Source organism: Furipterus horrens, unplaced genomic scaffold (genome assembly GCF_987537825.1).
Source record: "Furipterus horrens unplaced genomic scaffold, mFurHor1.1.pri manual_scaffold_11, whole genome shotgun sequence".
Lineage (NCBI taxonomy): Eukaryota > Metazoa > Chordata > Mammalia > Chiroptera > Furipteridae > Furipterus > Furipterus horrens.
In genome coordinates, this window is record NW_028327181.1 from 14,597,992 (window position 1) to 14,603,763 (window position 5,772).

Sequence of the window (5,772 nt, forward strand, 5' to 3'; positions counted from 1 at the left end):
GCATTATAAACAGTCACAAAAGTTATGTTGGAACTTGATTTAAAAATCACATTATACAGTAATCTGACGTTCATTAATCTCAAAAGACTCCTGAAAATGTCTCAAGAACTATTTTGGAAACCCCCTAAGTCATTTAGTCTTCCGACAAATATTTACTAACCTTCTATCATGTGCCAAGCACTGCACCTGGTACCAGAATGCTATGGTGAGCTATAAACAGAACAGGTCCCTGCTCACAGGAAGATAGCGCTTATCAGATGTGCCTGATCATGACTTGGAAGTTTGTGAAAAATTCAAGGTCTGCTTGTATGCCTTGAAGAGCCCGTGGGCCTGGGGTGAGTTGTGACACCTGTATTTTCATAAAGGGCTGCTATACCCCGGTCGTTTTGAGAACCCAACGCTCAGGGCCATCCCATCCCATCCAGCAAGATGCCACACCTCCAAAGTCCATTTCGCTCAGCATCTTTCACCCTAACCAATAGGCCAAACACATCACGAAGCTGGGACAGATGTTTACAAACATTCCCAAACCATTCTGTACTAAGCCACTGACAAGATTTGCTTCCTTCCTGGGATGGACAGCTCACTCTCTCCGATTCCACCAGGGGCTGTCTGCACCTGAGCCTCCCGCGACTGCGCCTACACCTGCCTCCCAGCGGCTACTGTTTACCTCTCCCGTGGGCCCCGCGGGCCATCCCGCAAGAACGGAGGTAAGCGCGCGCATTAGGCGCCGACTGTATACCGCTAACCACCTCCCCCCAACCCCGGCGCGCGCACATACAATCCCGAGAAAACTGAGGCACACAGGCGACAGATCAGATCCCACCGCCCAGCGATGCGAGGCGGGGTTCGAACTTGCACGAAGGGGCGGGTTCAGCTTCGCAAGCGCTAGTCAGCCGCGGAGGCCCGGCCCCACTCGCACCGACGGAGTTTCACAAAGAAAGTCTCCCGGCCCGCGCCCCTCACGCACTCACCGGCGCTGGCGGCGACTCAGGCTCCCGCCGCCTACGGCTCCGTGCCGGGGTCGACCCCGGGGTTGGCTCGAGCGCCAGCGGCGACGATTGCTCCATCCCCGCGGGCCCCGGGCCGTGTTCGCTTCGATCTAACGGTCCCGCCAGCTAGGCGCGCGCGCCGGCTCCGCGCGCCATGTTCCCGCTGTTCCGCGCGCCGCCGCGGCAACCCACACCAGCCCCCGCCGACCGCGCACGCGCGCACTCGCCGCACCCGCTCCCCGCGCGCCCCCGCGGAACACCCCCTACCCTTCGCGCAAGCGCGCACTCGCCGCGTGCCCCGCCTCGCGCCCTTCTAGCTGGCCGCTGTTCCCGGCGTGGCACTTACCCCCTCCGCTCCCCTCCGGCCGGGCTGGAGCATTAGCCGTTCTGGGTTCGGCAACGCCGCCTGCTGCGCTGCGGACAACCCCAGGCCAGGTTCCTTGGCCCCTTCCTGGCACTGCTCCTTTTGCTTCACCCGCTACGCGGGGCTTGGACCAAGGGTCTGGGCCATGAGGGAATTACCCACAAGAAGTGCCGGGCGAAAGATGTGTCTAAGATGATGAGATCATCTTAGGTGTGCAAGCACGTGTGCCAACGTAATTGGCACAGTGAATGGCTGTGTCTCTGGGAGAGCCGGACTCCATTGAGACCCTTAGAATCCCGCATCTCCACTAACCTTTGTGATTAAGGTCAGGTGTCTGGGGATCTGTTTCTCCTTAATCAGGAATGCCTGACGACTAAGGCATGTTGGGAGGACACAATGAAATAATACAGGTAAAATGCCAACACCGCGCCTAAGACATACTAAGTGGTAACCAGGTGGCAAGACTTCTTAAAAGACAGTTTCATTTAATGGTTAAAAAACAAGGGCTCTTGAGAAGGGAAATCTCGGTTCAAGTCTAGCCTCCACCTATTACAAACTGGGAAAACTTGAATAGGTCACTGGACTGAGCCAGAGAACCTTGATTTCTAGGTCTGCAAAGGGAGAGTGGCAGTAATAACTCACAGAGATGAGTGTTCAGATGACCCATGTTATGTCCCTGAGCACAATGCCTGGCACACACCAAGCTCTCCAAGCTTCACTGATAGGATTTCAGCCCTATCCTTCCAAGACTCCTAAAAGTTTAATGAAAGGGGCTCTGCTCCCAAACCCTGTGGTGTAATTTAGCTGGGAGGGGTTCACTCAACCTTGGAGCTGGAAGGACTGTTACTTCCCACATCTTTGCTTTCCATTCTCTGCCCCAAACCACCTCTCTGAAAACCCTAAAGTTGGCAGAAAAACAGGAGCACAGAATATTTTCCCTAGTGGGGGTGGGGGGGAGAAGTCTCCAAGCTTCTCTCGAGTTAGTAAATGGTTGAATTTATTAGTCTGATCTTTTCCAGATACAAGTGACAAAAAACAAAACAAAACAAAAAAAACCCTCAGCCATATAAAATAAAACAGAGAACATGCTGAAAAGTCCTGGGGTGGTACCTTTCAGGCATAGCCAGATCTAGGTGCTCAAACAACCCCACTTTCCAATCACAGCTCTGCTTCCCTGTGTGATGGCTTCATTCTCATACTTCTCTTCCCATAGTGTCCCATGAAGCTCCTACCTCATATCTGACCAGGAAAGCAGAAGATTCCCAATGGTTTCCTCCAAAATCTCAGGGTTGACTGATAGCACCCATTTGGGACACATGCCCTTGCCTGAGCCACTCTAGGAAATGGGTGGGGTCAAGCTCTCCTAAAGGACATGGAGTGACAGCAAGTGGGATGAGAGATGCCTCCCCCAGAAAAATGGGAGTGCAGTTAGCACAAGAGGTATAAGGTGCAGGACTGGCACAATTGAGTTGTCCACTGCACCATCACCTTGGCACACAGCAGGTTTACCATGGAGCAACATGCCTGTTCTTCAGGAGAAAGTGGCAGTTGCTTCAGCCACTGGGAAATGCCCCTCCACCTCTGCTCCCCCACCACCCACCCCAGGCCTGGCATTCCTCAAATCTGCTTTGTCAAAGACATCTCAATCATCTACCCATTTCATGTGTCCTCCAAAAAGCTGAACAGATACTTCCTTGCTCAAGAACTTTCAATGGCTGCCCCTGGTTACTTATGTGGCCCTCCTACCTTTAACGATGGAAGCCAACACTGATGGAGATAGATCCCTTACCACATACACGCCAGGCACTTTAAATAGACCTTGTACCACGGAATCCTCATCAACACAAAATCAGTTGCACCTGTTTTGAATTTGCCCAAAGCCAGAGTCAGAAAATGCAGAGTTCAGATTAGCACATTGGCTCCTACCACTGTTGTCATCCATTTGCTCTATCACCATTTGCCCAAGTTTCAAAGTTCTGTGATCATCTTCAGCTGGGTGGTCAGTGGGACGAGCTCTACCAGGGAAAACCTCTAGGGACCCCTTCAGCTTCCATAGTGGGGGATCAGGTGGTCTTAGCTTTACCATTCCCCCCCCCCAAAAAAAAAGTAAGAGATTATAAAGTGATATTAGGTGGCCCTACATCAGCAGCTGATACCTCCCCACTGGTGAGTATATTACCTTCCCATGACTGCTGTAACAAATTACCATTAATTGGCTGGCTTCAAAGAGCACAGATTTATTCTTTTAGTTTCACCTGGTGTAAGAATGGGTTCCTTCAAGAGGCTCTGAAGGGACAATCCATTTCCCTGCTTTTTTTTTTTTCAGCTTCTAGTGTAAGCCCATATTCCTTAGCTTTCTCCACTTTTGAAATGCTTCACTCCATCTCTTCTGACTCTGACTTCTCCCGTGTCCCTCTTAAAAAGAACATTGTAATGACACGGGGCCCACCCATGTAAGACAGGACAATTTTCCCATCTCAAGACCCCTAACTGCAAAGTCTCTCTCGCCATGTAAAGGAACATAAATTCTGGGAATTATGATGACATCTTTGGGAGCCATTATTCGGCCTACTCTGGTAGGTATAATCAGAGGGGCTAACACAAAGTGCTCTGGAAACAAAAAAGAGCTCACTGACTATCCCGAGGGGAAAATGCCCCAAGAAACCACAGCTTTAACATTATTCAAATGAGCTAAACCCCATCTAACTTGGCAATCTCAGCCCCATTCCTTTGAACATGAAAACCACCTAATACCCATCTAGTCCCCAGACCAGCCAAGACTCAAGATTACTTGCACACCCTTTTAATGGAAAATGCAACCAGTACCCTCACTGCCTGGAGCAACAGCTGTGTACCCCTGCCCCTGCCCTGCCCTGGCTAGTTCACCGGTGGCATGTGAACCGAGGCACTCAATTTATGGCATGGCCAGCAAGCTACAATGTGGCATCAACCAGCTGAAGTTACAAGAGGCAAATGAGTGAGGAAGAGACAAGAGCAGGCAGCCATTAGAACTATCTGGGGTCCTGATGACTCCCAGGTCCAGCCAAGTGCAACCTTGAAAGCAAATCCCCTTTTCCATGAAGTAACTTAAATGGGCCTCCTGTTCCTTGCAATCAAGGTGTCCCAACTTCCAGATCATGGGGCTGTACCCACCCGTAACTGAACACACTAGCATTCAGGAATTAGACATCGGTGTCCTTGGAGTTTTGTCTGAGTCAGCATGCCTGGGTTGAATTGAACAGGGACTAAGGAGATGAAGAACATTAGTCAGGAAGACCTGGGTTGGGTCCCAGCTCTGCCACTAACTAGCTGTGTGACATTGGACAATCACCTTATTCCTTCAGCCTGTGTTCCTCACCTATAACATAAGGATGGTCAGAGGACCTAGCTCACAGAATCACTTTGAGGACTAGACAAAACCAACCAAGGGGGGCTTTACATAGGGCCTTCCTGATCATTGTGGGCAACAGGACACACCCACATGCCTTATCTGCATTTCTAAAATCCAAACAGGTCACCAAAACTCATTTGACAGAAAAGACCCAATTGATATCTCTGCAAGGCTTCTCAATCCTTTTTACTGAGAATATCTGCTACAGAAATATTAATGTTTGGTTACAGGACTGCTGGTTATTACACATAATACAGTTGATGTTCCATGTAGATCCCCTTCCTAAAATCAGGAAAATATTGACTTTTACAACTTATCTGACCCCGAGGTTTCAGGGACTGTGGTCCTGTATCTTTTTTTTTTCTTTTTTTTTTTTTTTTAATTGTTTTATTGTGGTAAAATACACGTAAGATAAAATTTAACATCTTAACCATTTTTTAAGTACACAGTTCAGTGGGATTAAGTACATTCACATTGTTGTACATTCATCAATACCATCCATCTCCAGAACTCTTTTCATCTTGCAAAAAAGAAATTCTATATCTATTAAACAAAAACTCCCCACCCCCAGCTCCTGGCAACCACATTCTACTTTCTGTCACTGTGAGTTTTACTCTAGGTACCTCATATAAGTGGGACCGTATTAACATCTGGCTTATTTCCCTGAGCGTAACTGTGGACCAGTATTTTTATGAGGGTGAGGATGAGAAATTAAAACAGGCCCGTGGTATTTGCACCAACATACCTACTAGCTCAGGACTCTGGCAGTCAGCCAGTCTCTACAAACCCCACCCAACTTCCCGTGCCCCTTTCCCTGCAACTTTCTAGGGAGCCTTTAGAATTTGTATGCCTCTTGCACAGGCTGAGATCAGCGATGTATCCTGAGAAATCTTACTGGTGACAGCCAAGGTGCAGTGCCAGACAAAAGGCATGTGATTTCAAATACACACACAAAAAGGCGTGCCAACTAGAGGGCTGATCATCACGCTAAAGCACAAAGCCCAGGTTCCATGCGGTTTTTGTGT